The sequence below is a fragment of the Patagioenas fasciata genome, chromosome 29 (assembly GCF_037038585.1).
Source record: "Patagioenas fasciata isolate bPatFas1 chromosome 29, bPatFas1.hap1, whole genome shotgun sequence".
NCBI classification, from domain to species: domain Eukaryota; kingdom Metazoa; phylum Chordata; class Aves; order Columbiformes; family Columbidae; genus Patagioenas; species Patagioenas fasciata.
Genome location: NC_092548.1, coordinates 2,641,566 through 2,666,099, shown reverse-complemented (window position 1 = coordinate 2,666,099; position 24,534 = coordinate 2,641,566). Strand labels below are relative to the sequence as shown.

The window sequence follows — 24,534 nt, the reverse complement described above, 5'->3', positions numbered from 1 at the left end:
AGGGGCAGCTGGGGATTTGTGACCAGAAGCTTCTACATGTAAGAAAAAGTTTCTACGGTTTACTTACGGTTTGAAAAGAGATAAGCTTATGGCCTCAAGATACGCTTAATGGCCTCAAGTTGTGCCAGGGGAGGTTCAGATTGGATATTGTAAAAAAATTCTTCCCAGAAAGGGCTGTGGGGCATGGGAACAGGCTGCCCAGGGCAGTGCTGGAGTCACCATCCCTGGAGGGGTTTAAAAGACATTTAGACGAGGTTCTTAGGGACATGGATTAGTGCCAGAGCTAGGGTATGGCTGGACTTGATCCTGAGGGTTTCTTCCACCCAAAATGATTCTGTGATCTGGGGGGATGCTGAGTGCCCTGTGCTTCTCAGAGTCACTTAGCACCTCCCAGGGTTTGGCCCTGCTTGTATGTGTGTGAGAAGCTGCGTCCACTTGCAGCACAGCTCATGAGAGGGAGGGTTGTAGTTCTTTGTGAGTCAGTGAGTCAGAATTAGATGGACAAATCCACCTCCACCCTTCCTTCTCTGAAAGCATCAGAGCATTGGGCATCTCACGCAGAATCCCAGAATGTCAGGGTTGGAAGGGACCTGGAAAGCTCATCCAGTGCAATCCCCCATGGAGCAGGAACACCCAGCTGAGGTTCCACAGGAAGGGGTCCAGGGGGTTTGAATGTCTGCAGAGAAGGAGACTCCACAGCCTCCCTGGGCAGCCTGGGCCAGGCTCTGACACCCTCACTGAGAAGAAGTTTCTTCTCAAATTTAAGTGAAACCTCCTGTGTTCCAGTTTGAACCCATTCCCCCTTGTCCTATCACTGGTTGTCACCGAGAAGAGCCTGGCTCCATTCTCCTGACACTCCCCCTTTATATATCTGTAAACATGAATGAGTCCCCCCTCAGTCTCCTCTTCTCCAGCTCCAGAGCCCCAGCTCCCTCAGCCTTTCCTCACACGGGAGATGCTCCACTCCCTTCAGCATCTTGGTGGCTGCGCTGGACTCTCTCCAGCAGTTCCCTGTCCTTCTGGAACTGAGGGGCCACAACTGGACACAATGTTCCAGGTGTGGTCTCCCCAGGGCAGAGCAGAGGGGCAGGAGAACCTCTCTGACCTACTGACCACCCCCTTCTAACCCACCCCAGGTACCATTGGCCTTCCTGGCCACAAGGGCCCAGTGCTGGCTCATGGTCACCCTGCTGTCCCCAGGACCCCCAGGTCCCTTTCCCTCATTTCTCATCTCCCCTATGGGAGTTTTTCTACCTCTCTGCTGTAATTGAGAGAGGCAGCTCCTGTCTGGGACTGCTTTGGGAGCTTCCCCTTTCTGTGGGGACGTCAATCCTAGGAGAATCTCACCTTCATTGGCGTGGGGCGCGCAGTGATGCAGTTGTGTGTTACGCAGTGGTCTGGAAGAAGTGCTGGTGACCTGCTCAGCTCCCAGCAGGCAGATGCTGATGTTGAGAGCCCACAGCATCTCCCTGTTGGCTTTGCAGACTCAGATGGAGGTGAACAGGAAAGAACTGAATTATTCTTTTCCTTCTGGAAGAGTGCTTTTGGTGAACATGGTTGTTCTATAGGAGGTCTGGGCTGTTTATCATAGGTCTTAGGCAGAAATAAAGATCTTTCTTCTCCATGAAAGAGAATTTAGGATATTTCACTAGCACAAAATCAGTTTCTAGTAGTGGAAAAACAGGAAAGTTCATAGTGAAGAAAACTCCACGTTGTGCTGAGAATAGGATGAGGTGGAGAAATGGCTACAGACTTCTCATCACTACATGTAGGGAAATTTGGGGTAGGAGTCATGAGGTGTTTCAATGTTTTCTATGCTTTTGCTCTGTATGGAAGATTTCCCAATGGAGAAACATGATTTATTAAGGCATGTCTGTTTTCTAAATTACGTAGAAATAGGTGGAAGTATTACAAGAGACAGCAAGAGGCTTTTGTTGGCAGTATGTTGGCCACATTTGAGAAGATGTGGTGCTACCTAAATATCCAAGATATTTTGTTAACATGATTTTGCTTGTGACATGTATAGTGATCTTCATTCCGCTCGTCCTATCTCGGTTGCTTTATTTATACAACCCGTTTTGCAGGTGCAACGTCATCTTTCCAGACTCTTTGACAGCTTGGCCAGGATGAAATTCCAGCTGGACTCTGAGCAAAAGCCAACCAAGGTTGGCCTGGGAATGTACAGTAGAGAGGAGGAGTACGTCAGCTTCAGCGAGCCCTGTGACTGCAGTGGGCAGGTGAGAGGGAAGTCCTTGTCTATCAGAACTGTCCGGTGGAGTCTGCTCCCCTGCCCCTCGTGTGAGATCCCTTGCCAAGACGTCATAGAGCTTCACTGCTCTCCCCTGGTGCATGAGAAAAGCTGGAAGAGGTGGTGATTTAGTACCTCCTTACACCGCAACCTTTCGTGTCACTCTGGATAGGTCCTCACTAAGGGGGGACGTGGATGTCGCAGTCCACTGTGAGAGAAAGAGCTGTGCCATTTTTCTGACTAGGTTTTTAATTTGATTTTTTCTAAGACCTTTTGAAGGTTAGTCTTAAAGCTTGCTACAAATATCCTTGGTGAGGGAGGGGATGCAGACTGAAAAGAGACTAAGCTATTCCATAGTACCTCTGCACGGGTGTGTTTGGCAGGAGAAGGCCTTTTACCTGTTTCTCAAGTCTTCGTTATTTCATACCACGAGTGAAAGTATGAAATGTAAGAATCAAGCTACTGCTCAGCTTATCTATCCTGGTAGTTTCACCTTTCTGCATGGTCTATTACAGGAAGCTAAAGTACGTAATACCGGCCACTGAGCTCCCCAGCAATGGAGCTTGCTGCGTTCAGTCTGTCTTCTTGTTGAGGGCTTTGCCTGTGAAATATGAAATTCAGCAGGAATTGTGTTCCCAAGTTTGGCAGCATCTTTCTTCTGCTGCTGGCAGACTGCCCACGTCCCACCAGGGATTCTGTCATGGCCTGGAGGTGGAACACACCTGACCAAATTATTCATTGACGGAGTTCATTTTGGTTCCTCCTGTAGCTAGAGTTCAAGGAAAAAATCTGTCTTCTGTTCTTGGTGTCTGGAAGTAGATGCTAATCCTACAGTACCAGAATTAGCCCAATCTACCCAGTCTGAAGGAGGCTGTGAGGTTTGGTTAACTCATAGAATGTCCTGAGCTGGAAGGGACCCACCAGGATCATGGAGTCCAAGTCCTGTCCCTGCAGTGACAACCCCACAGGTCACCCCGTGTGTCTGAGGACGTTGTCCAGTCTCTCCTTGAACACTGTCAGGTTGGGGCTGTGACACCTCCCTGGGAGCCTGTTCAGTGTCCAGCACCTCTGGGTGAAGAACCTTTCCCTCATGTCCAGTCTAAAGAGAACTGAGATGCTTGCCTCATTTCCTATCTTCACTAATTACCAAAGGCACTTAAGAAGAGCAAATGTGTTACTGGGATTTAATCTCTTTTCCAGGTTGAAGTCTGGCTCAGTCATGTACTAGACAGCATGAGGGCTACTGTGAGAGATGAGATGACAGAAGCCGTCATGGCTTATGAGGAAAAACCAAGGGAACAATGGCTCTTTGACTATCCTGCCCAGGTATCTGCCACTGCTTCTTATCACCACTCAGGCTGGCTCGTGGAAAGGTAGCTCTTGGGTTCCCCATCAGTCCTGCCCTTCCCTTCTTTCAGCAGCTGTGGACAGGCATGTTTCTGGCCTCCACCTTGCTATCCAGGAGAGAGGGAGGATGAGTTGTCCTTTATCCTGGCGGTCTCCTGATGGAGTTTTCAGGCTGAGCTCCATGCTCTGGTTGGGGCTCTTGGTTGGGTGACAGAGCCCAGGGGCTTGGGCAGTGCAGTCTGTACAGCCAGAGCAGTGAGAGGTGCAGCAGGAAGGCAAAGTGGTGAGGCCTGATAAGAGTGAAGAGCCCCTCAGATGCACCTCTGACAACCTCGTGGTCTCCAACTCTTCCTCCTCTGCTGTGTCAGGCATGTGAAAGGTGCTGATTTACTTATAACTAGCTGCTAAATGTGTCTATCACTGATATGGTGTTTTAAATGAATGTCATGGAGCAGATCCTTGTTGTACTGTCTGCTGTGACTACTGTATGAAAAAATACTTAATTTCATGTCACGGATGTTTCATCCTTGATCTCCCTGTGGATCCGACACTCTTGAACATAAGGAAGCTTTGGTATTTTCCCTGATACTGAACCAGCCTATTTCCCTAGGTGGCGCTTTGCTGCACCCAGATCTGGTGGACAACCGAGGTTGGGATTGCCTTTGCCAGGGTGGAGGAAGGCTACAAGAATGCGATGAAGGAATAGCACAAGAAGCAAGTGACCCAGCTGAACACCCTCGTTACCATGCTGATCGGGCAGCCCTCCAAGGGCGACAGACAGAAAATCATGACCATTTGCACCATCGACGTGCATGCTCGGGATGTGGTGGCAAAGATGATAGCACAGAAGGTTGGTGTTGGCAGTTCAGCACAGTTCTGTGGGTGCTGGAGAGGGGGCTTCAGGGGGCCCAACCACTGGCCATTCAGATCACTGCCGGTCTCAGTGGGAGACGTATGACTAAATTTATTTCTACAATGCTTGTAGTAAGTGTGCAGAAAGCCCCTGTAAGCCTGCAGAGCTGTGCTGTGTCATGGCCCTGCAACACCAACTTGTAGTTGCTGCAGATTCACACCAGGAGTGAGAGCGCGGCACTGCGTCCTGGTGCCAAGACATGTGCTGGTGGATGATGGTGGTGTGTTGGGAGGCTGCTGGACTCAGTCTCAGTTTTGACTTCAGAAAGTAAGAAAAAGCATTCAAGCTTTGTTCTTTGTAGCGTCCTTTGTCTGGTGTGGGGCCACAGGGACTTATGTGGGACTCCCTTCTCCTGCAACACCTCTCCCACACTACTCCCCTGTCCCTGACACCATGCCAAGTGTTTAGCCTTGCAGGTGGGTGGGAAGATGCCCTGAATGTATTGGGTTGTGGCTCTTCCCTCATCTGTGTCATCTCAGAGGCAGCCAGGCTGCTCACAGGGTTTCTGTCTTCAAGGCTCAGCTGGGCTCAGTGGTGCCTCGGTCCAGCCTGGGGTGAAGTGATGCATCTGGACCTGCCTGCTGGTTGTGCAGAGAGCGCTGGCCATGCCTGTCTTTGTCCACCTGTCCCCAGTCTGTTTCCTTGGTGCTGTCTGCAACCTCTTCCTTGTCTAGATGGCCTCTGCTCCTTCTCTCACTCTGGTTGCGTTATGAGACCTTCTTCATGACTTGCTGCTTCTTAAATCTATTCAGGAGTCTTTTTGTAAGGCTCTTTCTCTTGGCCATTAATTTTTTCCTCTCCCACCAATGTGGTCACTAATTTGGTTCCTCCCCTTTACTGATGGGAGATGGGGAGGTGACATTTCTCACCGCATTGCAAGGAGGCGGCCTTCCTCACCACACCTGCCTTGCAGTGAGGACCAGTCATCCCCCATGAAAATTTTATAGCAGTCGCTATTTTGGCCCCCGAGCTGCATGTGTCTGGCATCCCCGGCCTTCCTGTGATGGTGTTTGTGGGTGTGTTGCAGGTGGACAATGCCCAGGCCTTCATTTGGCTGTCACAGCTCCGGCACAGATGGTCAGATGAGGAACGGCACTGCTTTGCCAACATCTGTGACGCCCAGTTCCTGTACTCCTATGAATACCTTGGCAATACCCCTCGGCTTGTGATCACTCCGCTGACCGACAGGTAAGTCCCTGGGACACAATGTCATAGCTGGGCTTTGCCACACAGGTAGAGAGAGAGATGCCAACCAAAGATGGATTTAGTTCAGACACCTGTATCCCTCTTGTTCTGTCTCCATGTCCCAGCACTCCAGTGGTCGAGCTCTAACTCTTATCTGGTTTTTGGTGGTACCCTCTGGGGAATTTGTACATCAGATCCCTGGGTGGGATTCAGCTCACACATTAAAACACTTGTGGGTGTCTTCCTGTGCACAAGATGTCCACAGTCCATAAAGCTGGTGAGTCTAGAGAGCTTTCATCCCATCTTGAAGCAGACATCTACCTGGTTGCCTCAGTGGGGACACCTAGGGTTACTTGAGATACTCTGTGTTGTCCCACCTGGCTTCCAGCTGCCAATCCAGAAGTGTAAAAGTCTCCTATGGACCCCTTGTCATATCTCTCCACCCTATGTGACATTTCAGCAACCAAGAGCATCTCAGGTGGCTCTAGTCACCTGTGTTAGTCAGCTGCGTCAAGCCCCCAGGTATCATCAGGTTTTGTTGGCTATATTGACTACACCTCTGTGGCTTATACAGGTAGTATAGATACTCACATGTGGACACCACCCCAGTGTCCATCATCAACATGATGGAGAAACTTTGGGACTTGCTGCAGCTTTGAGTTGGGTTCACTCATAGGCCACCTGAGCAGGTTTCTGTCAGTGACAGGTCTTCCAGAAAAGCTGTCCTTTTCTCATACTGCCTGAGATGTGCCCAATATCCATGAGTTGTATGAGGATCCAGAGAGAACACAAGCTGGACATGAAGAGGTTTGGGCAGACCTTGGTGGAAGATGAGTATCTCTTGGAGAAAACAGAGCTGAGCAGAGGTGGTAATTAATGCCAAGAAGGCTTTCAGCTCAGACATGACCCCTGCTCACGTACAGCTTTTCAGAGGAGAGGCTCTGCTGAGTGCAATGCTCTAGTGCTATTGCCCTGCAGCCCACAGTTGACCTATTGGACATATTTCCTTTTTTCATTCATCATTCACTGTGAAAGATGTTACATCACCCTGACCCAGTCACTGCACCTGACCATGAGCGGAGCACCTGCAGGCCCTGCGGGCACTGGCAAGACGGAGACTACGAAAGATTTGGGGCGAGCCCTGGGCATCATGGTGTACGTGTTTAACTGCTCCGAGCAGATGGACTACAAGGTATGGCTCCCACCTCGGCTGCAGTGCGGTCACATGGGGCTGGGGATGCTCAGGGCCCGAGCAAACCTGAAGGATGAGAGTAATCCAATGGTACCTGGGGTGCATTAGGAGAGGTATGACCAGCAGGTCAAGGGAGGTTGTTCCTTCCGCTCTGCTCTGCCCTGGTGATGCCACATCTGGAGTTGTGTCCAGTTCTGGGCTCCCCAGTTTAAGAAGGAATAACTGCACAGAGTCCAGCAGTGGGCTACAAAGATGCTGAGGGGTCTGGAGCTTCTTTCTTGTGAGGAGAGACTGAGAGAGCTGGAGCTGTTGAGCTGGAGAAGAGAAGCTGAGAGGGATCTGATCAATGGGATCAATATCTCAGGGTGGGTGTCAGAGGATGGACCAGACTCTGTTCAGTGGTGCCCAACGCCAGGGTGAGGGACAACGGGCACAGACTGAAACACAGGAGGCTCCATGTGAACATGAGCAGAAACTTGTTTGCTGGGAGGTGCCAGAGCCTGGCCCAGGCTGCCCAGAGCGGGTGTGGAGTCTCCTTCTGTGAGACATTGAAACCCGCCTGGACCCACCTGTGTGATCTGCTCTGTGACCCTGCGTGAGCAGGGCTTGGACTGGGGGATCTGCAGAGGTCCCTTCAGCCCCACCAGGCTGGGATTCTGTGATCACCTCTCTCCAAATCCCTGCTACACTCCTTTAAGCTGAATGCCTTTTCCTTCTCCTCCCGTTCCTTCTCTAAGATTTGCACAAGGTTCTTCAGGAGGCAGAGACCCGAACTATCTTCTCTGCCTCATTATGCATTTCCCTTCCTTTCTGGAGTTAGATTTCATGTGTAATTCTTCAAAAATGTTGGTCTGTTCAGTTGAGACCAAGGCTGTGCTGATAGTTGGACCCTGGTCGTTTCTTCTCGGCGTGCTCGCGACCTGGCAGCCCCTGGCACGGGGAGGGACCTGTCCTGGTTTTCTCAGGATCCTCTCCCAGAATAAACCCAAAACATAGTGAACCTTCAGCCGCTACAGAGCACTGAATCATTAGGCTGAGTCTTGCTCTCTGCCAGTCTGGCACGGTACAGTGATTTTGGTAGCCTCGGATCATATTTCATTTAGCTTATGGGCTCTCCCAGGAAACGGGACCATCAGTAATTCAGCACAAGTGACCTTTAAATGAAACTGGTGCACAGATATATCGAGAAAGTGCAATTAGCAGATAAAGTGGCAAGCTGCGCAGAGCTATAAATATTATAATTGAGTTGTGCCTGCTGTTTCCATGCACTTTTCTAAATACCCACAATAGACTGTAAATTGCTATAAATAAACAGGCTGGGAAATAAAATCAATTTTTTGCTGGAGTTGATTCCATTTATGATTTCACTCTTGTAATCTTTGTTTTTGTTTTGTTTTTCCAGTCTTGTGGGAATATTTACAAAGGCCTTTCCCAGACGGGAGCCTGGGGCTGTTTTGATGAATTTAACAGGATCTCAGTTGAGGTCCTTTCTGTGGTTGCTGTACAGGTGAGTGGAGAAACACTCATAAATAAATACAAACAGAGCAGAGCCATTCTGCAGTCTTTGGAGCAAGGGTAAAAATGGCAATTGCATATTGCCGGTTTCAGTTCTGTGTATAGGCAGGTGTGGGATTAGATCTCAAGATTAATCACATGAATATCACAGCACTGCCAAGATGTCGCAGTTACGTGCTGCAAAGCTATTTGTCACTTTTCTTGCCCCAGTTACAGCATTTGTGCCAAGACAATTCTTTGTAGCATCTTTTCCCAGACCACTACGCACCATGGCTCTGTACCTGTTCCTCCTCAGGAAAGCACTCGTGTCATTAATCTGCTGTGAGATAATTGCAGCACATCGTTTCAAGACAGAGAAGCTGCCTTGACTTGCGGCTGCTCAGTCTGCAATGTAGGGAATAATTTTCACAGAGGGGAAGAGGGGTGTTTGGGGCAGATCCGCTGGACTTCTGGGGGTTCCTTATCACCCCTGGTCAGGCACAGGTTGTGTGTCATACTCAGGAAATGGGAATACATTCAGGATTAATTTTCTTAACCTGTCTCCAAAACTATATGGCTGTGGATTTAGTTCTGGTGTCTGTAACGACAGCTCTGCCGAGTGGCTTTGGAAGGTATTCCTGGCCAACTGGCACCATTCCTTGGAGGAATGTGTGCAGCCCCGTGGTGCTCCCAAAAGCCAGTGTCAGCTGGTGACACTCGGGAGCTGGAATCTGGGGCAGATCTGCGGCCCTTGCTGACGCGCTTGCCCAGGGTACCCTGACACCGTGGGATTAAACCTGGGACAGAGCTATTGGAGCGGTGCCCAGCTGGGCATGGGTGTTTCCCCTGGCGAATGGTTTCCCATCTCCTCTGTAGTTTAGCTGCTCAGTGCATTGTGTTGGTGAGTCTCGTGTGAAGCGCAGCAGCATCCCTGGAGAAGGGCTGGAAGGGAGACTGGCCTCCCCATCGTGCCAGAAAGTCCTGTGCTCTCGTGCTTATATATATAATCTGTCACTTCGCGTCCTCCTTCCCCTCCTCTTACCAGCCCATGAGGAAACCTGGCATTATTTTATACAGGGGAAGCCTTGGGGGGCTTCAGTGCAGAAAACTGAGGTGCCAAAGTGCCCAAGTTCTTCAGGATCCAACTGTCAGCTGAGTGCGTGTTTTAGGATCCTAATATCTGATTGAGGTGCTGAATTGTTCCTGGACTCCCTTTTGGGCTCAGTGTTGTAGAAAGATATAAAGCTCAGAAGTTTCTACACTTCTGTAAATGTTTCGGTCAAAGACATTGTTCTTAACCCCTCCATGAACTCCTCATTCTTCTCATCTGTTTCACTCATAATTGGTACCTTATGTGGCATCCCAGAGAAGCCCCAGGCAGGTACAAGAGTTTATGTATCATTCCCTCTCAATTTCTCTTCCGTCAGGTCCTAGTTTAAAGTTGTCATTGAAAAAAAGTCTTTGAGGATCTTGAAATAAAAAGGGAAGCTGAACAAAAGAAGCCCAGGAATGACTCAACTGCTGATGGTTCCCTCGCTCCTGGCTGGAGCGTGGCAGCTGAAGAAAGCGGCACGGCCGTCATTCCATCATGGTGTCTCCTGGCTGCTATTAGGAGTGTTACCATGGCGATGTTTAATTGGCTGTCTTACTCATGCAGCTGATGTCGATATGGTTCCTTACAGGGAAAAATTCGATTAATTGCTTTACTTTGAGATGGCAAACAGTAGTGAGGTTAGAGCGGTGAATAGAGAGAGATTTGCCCCTCGCTGAGGTGCTGTTTGCAGAGAGGTGAACTCTTCGGAAGGAGAGGAATGAGCAGAACAAAGCTGCAATCAGGCAAATATAAAAAACAATATAATATTAGTGAGTGAAGGTGTTAGGAGAGGTTTTACAGCTTCTGCCTTCTGGTTTTGGTTTTAAATCAAACATCTGATGTCCCAAAATCTTTAAAAGTGATATCAAGTGGTCAGTTTACAACTGAGCTGAGGCCAAGCTTATTGGGAGGTGCTACCCCTTCTCTGGGCCTGGTCAGGGAACGGAGCAGGCACAGGAGGGTTTTGGGATGTCCTGAAGAGCAACGCTGTGTGGGGAGAGGTGAGATGGGTAAAGGGAATAATGGGCCCATATTGTGATAGACTTTGGGGAGTGCGTTTGGGTGTTGGCTATGTTGTGGATACCTGTACTGCCCTGTGTCTCGCTCACACATCAGACCTCTGCTGGGCTGGCTGGTTCAGAGATGGTGGAGCCTTTGGTGGTGTTTTTGCTGTGAGATGTGCTGAGCAGTGTCCCACAGGTGATGTCAAAAGCCAAGGTGAATGCAGGCAGTGCTGGGGACATTTCCCGCTCCTGAGTTGCTCTTCCTGACCCACGTTCATCATTGTCTCATGGAGCAAAGGTGTGAAGTCTTGCAACTCCTTTGCATTTTGACTTTCCACTCTCTTCAGCTCTTTTTTCTGCTTTGCCAGAGTTTGACTGAGATGGGAAATTGATATTGCCATGCTGATGTACTCCAAACAGTGTATAAAGCTTTATGCTGCCGGTAAAAAATAAAACAGTGATTAGCCCCATTTGTCACGAGGCCAAGAGTAACGAAGGAAGCACCGTTGTCTGATGTGTTTTTCATAAGTGAACGCTGATACTATAGTACTGTATTGATTTCTAGGTGAAGAGCGTGCAGGATGCAATACGGGAGAAGAAGAAATCCTTCAATTTTCTTGGAGAAGACATCAACTTAGTACCATCAGTAGGCATTTTCATCACCATGAACCCTGGTTACGCAGGGTGAACAGAGCTACCTGAGAATTTAAAAGCTCTCTTCAGGTGAGTCCAGGTCAGGGTTTGTGACCTGGCAGAAACTGTCTTTTGGAACATCCAGGCTCGACCTCATGTCCTTGGGGAATTCACTTGCATAGGGCATTCGCAGGTAGTTTAAGCCTTGCACAACAGGCCTGGGTCTGGGCACGCACAGGCAGGGCAAAGGAGCTCTGTCCCTTGTCGTGGGGAAGGCAGAGGGTGACCTGGCTCGTAAAAGAAGGCCTAGAAGATGAAGCTGCAAATGCGCTGCCTGTAAGACCTGTAGTCAAGAAATACTTGTTCTGCAATGCCTCCTCACCTGTCATTTTAGGCCGTGTGCGATGGTTGTGCCAGACTTTGAGCTGATCTGTGAAATTATGTTGGTGGCTGAGGGATTCATCGAGGCCCGGGTGTTAGCCAGGAAGTTCATTACTCTCTACCAACTCTGCAAAGAGCTCCTGTCCAAGCAGGTGAGCCTGATTCTGTGGCTGAGTGGTATGATGAATCTCCAAAATCAGCAGAAACATGGCACTGTGCTGCTCAGCTCCATGGCTAACGTTTCACAGCTTTTATTTAATGGCTGCATTTGCACTGGCTGCTGGGGGAGGAGAGGGTTGGTGATCATCGGAGCAATAAAATTTTCAGACTGCTTTACTGGAGCATCTGCAGGGACAAAAGCATTTGACCAGCTGCATTAATGGGAGACCTTTCAGTGAGTTTAAATGACACCATGTTTGGGGTAGTATTCAGTGACCTTTTGCTTTCCAGTCTCTTCCTATTGATTCTCCTGCCTGCAAAGGGTTTATGGTGTCCCTCTCTGAGTTCAGCCTTAGGCTGGTTCCAGGTCTTGTTAGAGTTACTGTCAGTGCAAAGCAAATCAGATTTTTCCGTGTCATTATTTGTGTAGATCGAAGCTGGGTCCAGAGGAGACCTGAATCAGGATTCCTGATGATACAAACCTGATCTTGGCTGTGCCAGCATGAGGCTGGGTGGGATATGCTCTGTCGCAGAAACTTGGTGCTGTGCCTTGAGGGGCCTGGTGGAAGCCATGGCCTCCCACACAGAGCAGTCAGCTGTCGAGCTGTGCTCTGGAGGGTGTTAACAGGACAGAAATATGAACAGTTGTTTGTTGGCTTGAGAGTTCTTCTCATGCCGTTTTGTGGTACTTTTTCAGCAATGTCTTTACTGACCCCTTATTCCTGGACCTCCTCTGAGACCAAACAGGCTTGTCATCTTGTGATGGGCAGGGTGGAGAAACTTGGGTCTTTGGGGCCTCATAATGGACTCACAAGCCTTTCACCTTGGTGGCTCCTGCAGATGCAGGGGGCTGGCTGGCCTTGCTATAGGTGCTTTATGATTTAGGTGAAACAAATTGCTTTGGTCTCTGGAGTGCAAATCCTGCTGCTGTCTTACTGCCAACTGTGAGCCCATGTGATGGTCTGAACAGCTGAATTATTTGACTCTTTAATACTGTCCCTGACGGGAATCTCACCTACTGAGATGGAAACCAGGTCGCTCAGGCTGGAGAAGGTCTCTGGCCACAATGCAAATAACAGATTTAGATGTATTTTCATTGCTTACTAGTCTGGCAGTTTGGGAATGGTGGTTCTTCACCCTACATGGTACTGTCTAAGCATAAACTCATGCCTCTTTTTTTTCCTTCCTCTGGTGTAGGATCACTACGACTGGGGCTTGCGTGCCATTAAGTCAGTGCTGGTTGTTGCTGGCTCCCTCAAGCGAGATGACCCAGAGCGACCCGAAGACCAGGTTCTGATGCGCTCTCTTCGTGACTTCAACATCCCCAAGATTGTGACGGATGATGTGCCGGTGTTTATGGGGCTGATTGGGGATCTATTCCCTGCACTGGATGTGCCTCGGAAGCGTGACCTGAATTTTGAGTCGTTTGTGAGGCAGGCTGTGCTGGACCTCCGGCTGCAGGCTGAGGACAACTTTGTGCTCAAAGTAAGACCAAGAGATCTTCTGCTACACCCACATCGCCATCAAATCATTTGGGTTTTCTCAAACAGCTTTGCTTCTACAAAGAGAGCTCTGCACAGCATTGTCCTTGCAGGCAGATCTCGCTGGAGGGCAGTCAGCTGTGCTGGGTCTGAGGCAGTTGCACCTGCTCCTGAAGTCAGCACTGGATCAGTCTCTGGGCTTCCAAAGGGGCCAACTTTTGTAGGCTCATGAAAGTGTAGCCCCTGGAGAGCAGGGCCTCATCAGGTGGTGGTTGTCAAGTATAAACAGCGCTGAAAGTTTATCTGCAGGCTGAGGATTTCACCCATTGTGATTAGAGTGGCTGGACCAAACTCAATTGTCAAATCTGCTTGTGTCTCAGGGTCACGTCTTTCTAAAGAGGTGGCCCAGTGGGACCTATTTTATAGACCTGAACTTCAGTTTGGCATCTTTGTCTAAAATTTGGGAGTGTTTTTCTCAGGTGGTGCAGCTGGAGGAGTTGCTGACGGTCCGGCACTCTGTCTGCGTGGTGGGTAACGCGGGCACGGGCAAGTCTCAGGTGATGAGATCCCTGAACAGGACTTACCAGATAATGAAGCGACGTCCTGTCTGGACAGACCTCAACCCCAAGGCAGTCACCAATGATGAGCTCTTTGGCATCATTAACCCAGCAACAAGAGAATGGAAAGACGGTAAATGTCATTTCATGTCTGAAATATGTAGATAAAGACGGGTGTTTTTAATGAATTTCCCGAGCAGCAGCAGGGTGACTGGTTCTTCATGTGCAGGTCTGAGAGCCCAGGTGCTTGTCTGCTGCCTACAGCCACATGACAGTTTGTTGTTGAAAGGATACACAGGATGTTTTAGCTCTTTGATCTTCAAATGGGAAATATAGCATAAGCCTACTTGATCCTATTGCCCTAAGAATAATTTTAATGCCCGTTAATACCAACACTTACCAGTTCCTAAGTGGGGCAGGCAGTTTTTGGGAGTTGGCTGGACCAGTGATGGAAGAGATGTCCCTCCTGCACTGTGGTGTGCACTGGGACCCCAAAAAATGTCCCATCCCCAGGTTTTCATTGCTGATAGCACGCACAGCAGCCTTAACGTCAGTTTTTCCACTCAGTATGGCTGCCCGATCTCTGTAGCACACCAGCGTTTGCCAAGCTGTTGATCCTGCTTACTCCTGAGGAACATTTCAAACTTGCTGGAAGATTACAGAAAATCTGGAGTGGAAATGTTGGGTTGTGACTGATACATAAAGGCAGCTTCGATTTACGTGTGCGGCGGGTTTGGGAGGTGTGGGGGAGGTGAGGGAAGACATTACCATGAATCATCCACAGCAGCAGATGAGCTGCCACCCACCTCCCCTGGCCCCGCCATGGACCCTTCCCGACCCCCTGCTTTGCTCCAATGCCAGGTTAATTTCTTTCTAATTGTAATTAGGGAGCCTAAATCAAAGTGGCAGAGGGACGTGCAGGGTACAGCCTGAACTGTGCAGACTGGCTGCAGCAGTGGCTGCAGATCGAGGGCAGCGGTGACACCGAACAGCAGGAGGGACATTTTACAGGTGACTGTCCAGTGGTTTCTGGCCTGCGATGGTTTAAATGAAATAGCGGCACTCCTCCCTGAGCTTTCAAGGCAGATATTTTCTGCAGTAACCATTCCTGAAAATGTTGTTTCATGTTGTCAAAGACCAGCAAGGCGATCTTCACCACAGCCTAGCAAGAGGTGACCTGTTCCCTTACAGATCAGCCCCTGCTTTTCCGCTCCCCAGTTTTATCCTGTCACATTATCAGAAGTTGAAAAGGTCCTACATGTTAGGTGGTAAAAGGTCCCATATGGGAATCCCAAAAGTGTTCTTTGCAGAACAAAACTCTTCTTTTAAACCCCAAGAGAGCCGTGTGCTGTGGATGCACAAGGTCAGGACAGAGGCGCTTTCCTCTCCCCGCTGCCGCGGTGTATCCGAGGGAAGCCCTGATGCCCTGAGACAGCAACTGTTTCTGATGCTAATAATGTCGGAGTGGTTCCCAAGGCGTGTGTCCAACACGTAAGGAACTGGCTGGAGGCAGAGGCGCTGAAGCGTTATTTTTGTTGACCCAGTCTCGGGATCACACACCTGTTCCAGGTGAGCCGTTCTGCATTTGCTGAGCACAAGCTTTGTCTTCAGTCAGATGGTGCCACCAGCTGTTCCTGATCTGGATCACAAAGAAATAGCTTGTCCTGGAGAAAAAAAGAAAAAAAAAAAGAGTTCTTGTCACAATTCACTGGAAGAGAGGCTTTTTTTTAATGTTTGCCTGATGTTTTCTCATGAAGACCAGCATCTCCCGAGGTATTTTCACATGTAGAGGAGAGCAATAGTTTTGTGGAGTTTTCATTTGCTCTGCAGTGCTGCTGCTCTATTCCCAGCCTTCGTGGTCTTCTTAACATTCATTATTTACTCCCCTTGAGACTCTGTATCCTCTCTCTCCTTGATTTTACCAACATTTTGTTCTGTCATTCAATGTCATTCTGTGCTTGTTCTCCCCTCAGTCTCACTAAAGCCATGACCCAGCGTTTAATGCATCTTGATTGCCCTGATATACTTTGAGCCACAAAAAAATATTTATAAGGATTTCCTAGGCATATTCAGGTGGTTTTCTCTGCATTGTATAATTCATGCCGCCTTTTGCCTTTGAGTAGCTACTCTACATTTTTCTTATCCCTTATGATTCTCGGTGGGAATGAAGCTCGTGCGTAGGTCTGCAATCATTTTCAGTAGTGATAACTGATAACCCTTTTTTCACTTTAAAGCAAACTAGAACCGTATTGTGATATAGTAATATTTACGTATAGGCACATAGAGTTTTGCATGTTTGAGAGGAAAGCATTAATTAGAGTAATTTTTACTGTGTTGCTGGAGAAAACCGTTAGAGCAGGTGTCAAGTTCAGTGTTCATCACCATCTTCCTGTCACCCTCCCAGGCCTGTTTTCATCAATCATGCGAGAGCTGGCCAACATCACGCATGACGGTCCCAAGTGGATGGTACTAGATGGAGATATTGATCCAATGTGGATTGAGTCTCTTAATACTGTGATGGATGATAATAAGGTAATGAATATAAGTTAAAGAAGGAGATATTCTTTGACTGCATGGCATGGTTCAGCCTAAAAATGCAGATGCTGAAATAACACCTCCTAGAATAATGCGGTTGTGTTTCTTCAGATACACCAAACAATATCACATATAGAAAATGGTGCATGAGGGGAAATAGCTCAAATCATGGTTTCATTGTAATTTCCCTTCCTGGAACTGGGCTCATGGATAATCACAGATGTCCTGATTGTAACTCCAGGCCCTTCAAAAATAGGGTGGGGTCATAATTCCACACCTTTTTCTGCCGCTCGAAGGGAGCGCTGTTCCTTTGAGTCATGGAAGACAGTTCTACTACCTGCTGGAAATCAGCTGCATTCCCTCAAGGAACTGTGCTGGCAGCAACCAAGCTTTTTAGTGCAAAGTGCTGAATGCTTTTCATTCCTGTTCCTGGGGAAGATGTCATTCTGTCTGTCTGTCTGCCCAATGCAGGTGCTGACCCTGGCGAGCAATGAGAGAATCCCTCTGAACCCAACGATGCGGTTGGTGTTTGAGATCAGCCACCTGCGCACAGCCACCCCAGCAACCGTGTCCCGAGCGGGTGAGTCCTGGCCTGAGCTCCGCACTGGGATTTGCCGTGAACCCAGGAGGATCTAGTGCCATTAACCAGTCTGCTGTTGGCCAACTTGACTCCTGTTGCAAGTACCCAACCTGAGATCACAGCGGCCGTGGGTGGACAGGGCAGGTTTCTGACAGACAAACTGAGGATCCTGACCCCAAATGCACATGTGGAGCTGTCATCATCCTGGAGATTTACCCAGAGCACTCTGACTGTTGGTGGGTGATCATGGCTTCAGCGTTGCTGAGTGCTCCTGTTGTGCAAAGCCCTTTGGATGGACTTTATGAGGAGAAGGACAGTATCTGTCCCAAAGAGTTCTTGATCTTCTGAAGAAGTGCATGAAGTATGGGAGAAGGGAATGGAGGTGTCCCCTAGTTTTACACATGGGGAAATGGGGCCCAGAGCAATGAAACTGCTCAGACAAGACAATGTTCTGAATTTAGGGCAAGGTCATGAAAAGCGCCGTGGTTTCAAGGGTGAAGTTTCTTCACTGTTCATGTTTCTACTCTGCAGTGGGGCAGGAAAAGGGGGCAGGTAATGGGACGTCCCGTCATATTTGATAGGGTTTTAGTTGTGTGAAAGTACCTGGTAAACTCTGCTGGAAGAAAGGAACAGTTTCTGCTATGTCTTTACTATATGTTCTCTCTTACCCTGGGCCTAAAGGGATCCTGTACATCAGCCCGTCGGATCTGGGCTGGAATCCTCCAGTGAGCAGCTGGATCGACAGGCGAGAGATCCAGTCCGAAAGAGCCAACCTGACCGTTTTGTTTGATAAGTACCTGCCCATTTGCCTGGACACCCTCAGAACAAGGTACCATCTGATGAGTGATTGTGTCACCCGTGGTGAGGGCATGGGGACACCTGCCACTGTCCAGCCCAGCTGTGCTGCGCTGGGTTGTGCTGCACATGATCCTCCTTGCCCCTGGAAGCCCTGAGCATCATTGGCTTAAGCTCAGAGAACCAGCAGGGCGAGGTGGGCAAAGTGACGCTCCTGCCTGTATCGTGTTGGTCAGATCTGGTTTTCATCTGATTTTGATTTGATTTTTATTGTATTTCCTGTATCAACTCTCTATCTCTTGGAAAATAATTCCGGCAGATCCCAAAGAGAAAGCTTTTCAGCCTCCTGATGTGTCAGGCTAGACCTGAGCCCACTCCACAAGTTATTTTTCATTAAGAACTTGGGTATTTGGAAGGGTCCTAGTGCTTCTTGGCTTGATTTGGCTTTAAAGCAGTGTCCACAGGGAAGTCATGTGGTTCTTGCTTATCATCATGTGAAACCATTCTCTTTCTCATACTGTGGTGAGGACTGGCCAAAGTAGAGTCCCAGAAAACTTAAGGGAGCATCTCCCATCCTCTACTTGCTTCCTATAGTTGCACTTTCCTTTAAAAACAAAAGAAAAATCAGTGAGCATGGGAGATGTCAGCCAAAAGGGGGATGTGTCAGAAGGGTCTGGAATCAGGACTTAAACATTGTGCTAGGGAACTTCTCTCTGTGGGACCAAGTTGGTTTTGACTGTTGGTAGCAAAGTCAATCGGACGTTTCCCATTCTGTTTGCTGAACATTGTCTCAGAGCGTGAAATCCACGGGATTAGCTGCAGGCAACCCTGAGCTGAGTGTTTTGGTAGCTTGCTTAATTCAGAAATCGTAGAACCAACCTTTCAAATAGCTATAATTACTTTATGGAGGACTTCAGTGCAGCTACAATATTAGTTTGGAATTCTGTAAGTGTAGCTTAAATGAATGTAAAATGGCAAGATGAAAGGGTTTATTTTATTACTCCTCTATTTGACCGCTTTTGAACTCATCGTGCTCGCAGGAAATCATTGCCTTTAGCAAGTCTTCCATTCTGCTTCTTTCAAGAAGATCACAGTTTTAAAATGCTTGAAACTTCTGATTATTGTTATTACTTGTATATGTGCCGGTGCCAGCGGGTCTGAGTGTGAGAATGGGTGTTCTCTTTATTGTACCTGGGAATAGGACACGTACCGCTGACAAGCAGAATGCCAGTATTCTGAAAGAGCATTTCTAGTCTTCCTGGGTTGTGATGGACGTATTGCTTTCTAATTTCCATCCCTTAGATTTAAGAAGATTATTCCCATTCCTGAACAGAGTATGGTTCAGATGTTGTGCTACCTCCTTGAATGTCTCCTGGCAGAGGAGCACACACCTCCTGACTGTCCCAAGGAGCTTTATGAACTTTACTTTGTCTTTGCTGCCGTCTGGGCCTTTGGTGGATCAATGTTTCGAGATCAGGTAAGACGGAAGATGCCTCTTCAGCATCTTTCACACAGTTTGTTTGTGTGGTTTTGTGTTGTTTTGATTTCTTCATACTTTCTGAAACATAGTGCTATGCCAGTAATGCTGTTTTCCTGGGGCTCTCATATAGGTGATAATAAACTAGAAACACAACAATTCCTTTTACGAAAGGCCTCGTTATCCAGGGTGTAACACCACCGGAGAACAGCTGAGGGGTCAGTGGTAAAGGTGGAGGGATGTTTGCTTATGCAGATGCATTTCACTGGGGAGAAACATAAGGTTAACTTATGGAAGCCTGTGGATGTGCATAATGTGATCAAATTAAGACTGATTTATCAGATGGATGTATCAGTGGAGCAGTCTTTCAGCCTTCTGACTGCACAGGTAGACGTGCTACATAACACAAACCAGCCGGTGTTTTGTCACCAGGGCAGAGCAGAGCCGGAGGAACAACCTCCCTTGACCTGCTGGTCATACTTTTCCTAAGGCACCCCAGGTGCCATTGACTTTCGTGGCCACAGGGGCACACCTACTCTTGGGTGGTTGCATCCCCTAGTCAGAGGACGCCTTATCCTCAGATCTAAAGTGTGTAGTCCTGATGTCTGGGTCTGCCCACACTGCACTGCTGTCAAGGGCTTGGAGATCCACGTCTGATCTCCGCTGGGCTTGTGTCAAACTCTGTGTTGTCTGGACTATGCGGGAGGTCTCTCCACGAATGTAACACCAGACACCCCTCCCCAGCTCGGGTGGAGGCACTGCCGTTCTTGATGGCTGCTCAAGTGCTCCCAGGGGTCTCTTTGTGTGTTTTCCTGTACCTTAACGCCAGACCTAGAGTGTCTGCTGGTCTCTTCAGATTTGCTCCATGCCAAGGATCAGATGCTTCAGGAAGTGCTGAACAACACAGCTCAAGCTCAGCTGGGTGCTCACTTGGTGCCATCACACCTTGTGACCATTGAATGACCTGTGCGAGACCAGCTTCCTTGGTCCTTGTGGAGCCTCCATTTCCCATGTGCCAGCTGGGAAATACTCAGCCTTAGTGTTGCCAGTCTAGGATGACTTAAAGAAACAAAACAAAGCACAATAAAGCCTGGGAAGCACTACTTGTCTTTGCTTCAGCAGTACAAGCGCAAGTATGCTGGTGTGCGGTGCTGTGGCAGCTGGCCGCTGTGTTCCCCATGCCGCACAGTCAGTCTCGGGTGCATCAGGCCGGGCTCCTGCCTGCGGTAGTGGCTCTGGGTGGGCTGCAGGAGCAGCTGCAGGCACAGCGACCCTCCGGGAGGCTCCGCCGGGAGCCTGGCTGTGCGTTCCTGCCCGCGATGCTCTGTAAATGTCAGAGCTGAGAGTGCGAGGATACAGCAGTCCGAGCAACGGGGAGCCTGATGAAAAATGATCCAATATAAAATCTGTTTATTGCTTTCCACCGAAGGTGCCCTTCGCGCTGACCTTTCGCGGCCGAAATGTCAGGAGAAACAGTCTGGGAGGCTTCCCACTACTCGGTGCTTGTTGGTGGGTAGCGGGGCCCCTGTATAAAAACAGATGATAGATTTGCCATTTCCTGGCTCTGAAATTAGCGGTAATCCATATGGGGTTTTTATTAAGGAAGTGGTTTGAATTCCACACCGTTCTGGCAATAGAGCTGGGGCTGGAGTGGCTCCATTGAACCGCGGGGTCAGGGAGGGCGGGCAGCGCGGCACAGCGCGCTTGCAGGCGGTTTGGCTGTGGGGGTAAGGGCACCCTTGTGGGAAAGCTTTTAGCAGCCACGCACGTCCCGCTCCACTGCGGGCTACTCTGCTGCCGCTGCCGAGGAGTTATAACAACAGGAGAATGGAGAATTACAGGGATTCTGCCTCTCTGAATAGCATGAGTCTGCAAAATCGTGGATACTATTAATGTGTTTTTCAAATCCACTGGTCTTTTGAGGGACTGTGGCTCAGGAGGCTTTATGGAGGACACTTGGTTCAGTTCAGCAACAAACCCAGGTTTCCTTATGGAGGCCGAGCAGCCTATGGACAATGTGTTGGTGACCCCACATTGTATGGCTTTGGGGAGGAGAGACCCGCAGACACCCCAGGAACAAACTGTGCTGTTAAAACGGGCTAAATGATGCGTCCGGTATTTCACAAACATCTTTCTCACAGCAATTTTCCTCTCCTCCTCCCCTCCACCTCTCTCCAGTTCCCATTGTCCACATGGGAAGGTGTTTGGGCAGAATGGCTGGCCCAATGTCATACAGGAGACCTAGGGCAGAGGAGGGGACTAAGCACATTTTGTGAGTCCTGACCCAGCATCTAAAGCAAAACTGTCACCCCAGTTGAAAAAATTCAGATGCTCCAAAATCTCCATGTGTAGAAAGATACAATGGGGAAAAGCAAGGAAACGGGTGCTTTGAGGGGAATGTGGCAGCGCAGAATCACGGCGGGGTCAAAGGGGCAGACCCTCGCTGCTGCTTTGGTACGCTGGTGTCTGCAGTCCTGCTTGTCTGAAACGTTGTGGCTTGAAAAGAAGCCAGAAGACAACAACTCACTCTGAATAGAGTGGTGTGATTGATGAGGAAAGGCTTTGGTATGCATGCTGTGACTGACCATGAGCACAGATGTAGACGGATGTTGTGTCCTTGTCTGTTGGAAGAAGTAGGCACCAAGAATCAATCAAGTGGTCTGTTTAGTCATAGGCACGTATTTCTCTTTTTCAAATTGATCCATCTATCTAGTCTCAGACATACCAAGAGTGATCAACACAGAGGATGAATTATTTAGATGAATAAATAGGACTGATGAGCAGAAATGAAGAAAATGAAAAATTAGGCTTAATAGCAGGAAAAATGATAAGAACTTTCTGCTGTGGAATATATTTTAAGGACTAATCCCGCTCTGGTGGACTGGGATAGATAACATTCTCCATTACTAATTAATTGATCCAGATTAGTGTATTTTCTCCACTTTTTGTCTTATAGCTTGTGGACTACAGAGTGGAGTTCAGCAAGTGGTGGGTGGCAGAATTCAAGACTATCAAGTTTCCCTCTCAGGGCACAGTCTTTGACTTCTACATTGATCCAGAAACGAAGAAGTTTGAACCTTGGTCTAAACTTATTCCTCAGTTTGAATTTGATCCAGAAATGCCCTTACAGGTATGTGAACCTTGCACGTGTTTTGTCTGGGAAGAGCACATGCATTTTAGTGACTGTATGCAGGCATTTCAATTGAAGTCTCATTCGAGGTCAAGCACTTCATAATAAGAATGGCATTCCGTCCTGGTTTTGTTAAAAACAAGTTTCTCTTTTAGTGAATTTGCCTGTCAGGTAAAACCTTCATATCAGCTGCGTTTTCCTGGAGAACCAGATCCATGTTTTGGTAAACATAGCAATGGAATGTGAGGTTATTGATAAGGACAGATTCGCATCTCGCGAGAGGGGCAATGAGAAACAGGTGACCAAGAAACTGACAAACAGAGTATAACATCCCATTCACGTGAATACTTCATATAAAAGTGGGAGATCACGAGGATCTCGTCCATTTTGCTTATGGCCGAGATTAGGAGAGGACCTTGCTGGTCGTCCCTGCGAACTGAGGCCTCATGACAGACTGAATCCAGCTCCGGTTGGCTGCATAGTCCAGTCCAGGACTTCAGGTGCCAGCTCTGCAGTTGCTGGGGCTTTCAAGATTGGTTTTGTATATTTTGTATTATTTTCTCTATTCTTATTAGTAGCATTAGTAAAACATCTTTAATTTTTCCAATTCTCTTCTATCTATCCTTCTTTCCCTCCCAATCACCTGTCCTGAGTGGGAATGGGGGAGAGAGAGGGGCTGAAGGTGGGGGAGAGGGGGCTAACAACACATCTGCCATGGTTGTATTGTCACCCCACAATCAAAACCCTTGACACATTCTTTATGAAGTACAACTCAATTACCCATCTTTCTTTACTGTACTTTGACTGTGAAGACTCATCCTCCATCCATCTTCCAGAGCTGAGTGATGTACATGAGGCGCAGGCTCAGAGACACCTATGAGCCAGGGCTGGTGTGCCCAGGGTGCGGGATGGAGGTGCGTTTGGCCTGCAGAGAGAAGCAGGATGTGGGACAACGTAGTGACAAAGTCCCTGAGACACCATCTCGTCATTCTGCGTGGCTGAAAATAGGGTTGTTTATATGATTTGGACGAAAAATGAGAGTTGCTGCAGGTAGTGAATTGCGTTTGCCAGCTATGCCTTTCTTTCCTTTTAGAGGTGCCACAGTGAGCAGATGACTTGTAAAAGTTGTTACCATTTTAGCAAAATGTGTGTTTGCGGGGAGATCCAGATGTTGCTCTCAGCATCCCGCTGTCATTGTTTCGTCTGTACAGATAGTTTGACTTGAATGGTTGGTAGCAGTGTATTGTTCCCTTCCTAGCGCCATCTAGAAACTCAGGTCACCGCACTCATTCCTGGCTCTCCCAGTTTGATGTCTCCTCAGAACATGGCAGTGGGGTGGTGCCACAGATGGGTACACTTACCTGCTCGTTTTGCCCCTCTCAGGCTTGCCTGGTGCCCACCACCGAGACGGTCCGTGTGCGGTACTTCATGGACAGGCTCCTGGAGCGCCGGCGCCCCGTGATGCTGGTGGGCAACGCCGGCACGGGGAAGTCTGTGCTGGTGGGGGACAAGCTCTGCTCACTGGATACAGACGCCTATGTGGTGAAGAAGGTCCCCTTTAACTACTACACCACCTCTGCCATGCTGCAAGGTAAGACAATGGCTGAGATGTGGGACTTCTGCCTGGCAGGTCACCAAATTCCTGGGGTGTCCGTCGGGGTTTGGAGCTGGGTGTGCACTGTGGGCACTGCACTGGCACCCACTGACTCTTAAATCCCACTGTGAAACTCACTGGTCCGCAGACTCCTGGTTTTATGGAAAATGGCATTTCCCAACATGAGGGATTGAATTCTGAACACCACGACTCTGGTTCAGGGCTGTGCAAAGCACACACTTAAATCTGCTGCTGTTCTCTACAGCACACAGCTCGTACTTGACTTGAGGTGTGTCTTTAATACGCTTGAATTTAAGCCCGTGCTGAATAGAACGGGTTGCTTGGCTGGGATCTAAGCTGTCCTCAGAGTGCAATGATGGGAATTGCATCCCAGTTGTCAGTGAGGACAGTGCTAATGGGGATGTGCAGGTGCTGCTGGTTCCTGGGCTGTCCCCCGCATCCTGATGCAGCCCCGTGTGCTCCCACGGAGCGGGTGCCACATCCCACCGCCCCAGGGGACACAGCTGCTGACCCTGGGAGGCTCTGACCTGGGGAAGCCCATGAGAATATCTTTGATGAGGATTTTGGCACATCAGTGAAAGATGAAGTTTGAGACCAGGATAAGGTCAGTTCTGCTGTGTAGTCTTTTCACAGATGAAGAGAAAGAGGGAATTGTTGAAAAGTGACTCATTTTGGAATGGTATTTTCACTTTCAGTTGACCTAAAGAGAGAGGAT

The 24,534-nt window shown here is 48.7% G+C and overlaps 1 pseudogene; it reads left to right on the top strand.

Annotated features, from left to right (window-relative positions):
• The window catches only part of LOC136113862 (dynein axonemal heavy chain 9-like), a 47,648-nt pseudogene that overhangs the window by 18,993 nt on the left and 4,121 nt on the right, over positions 1–24,534 (top strand).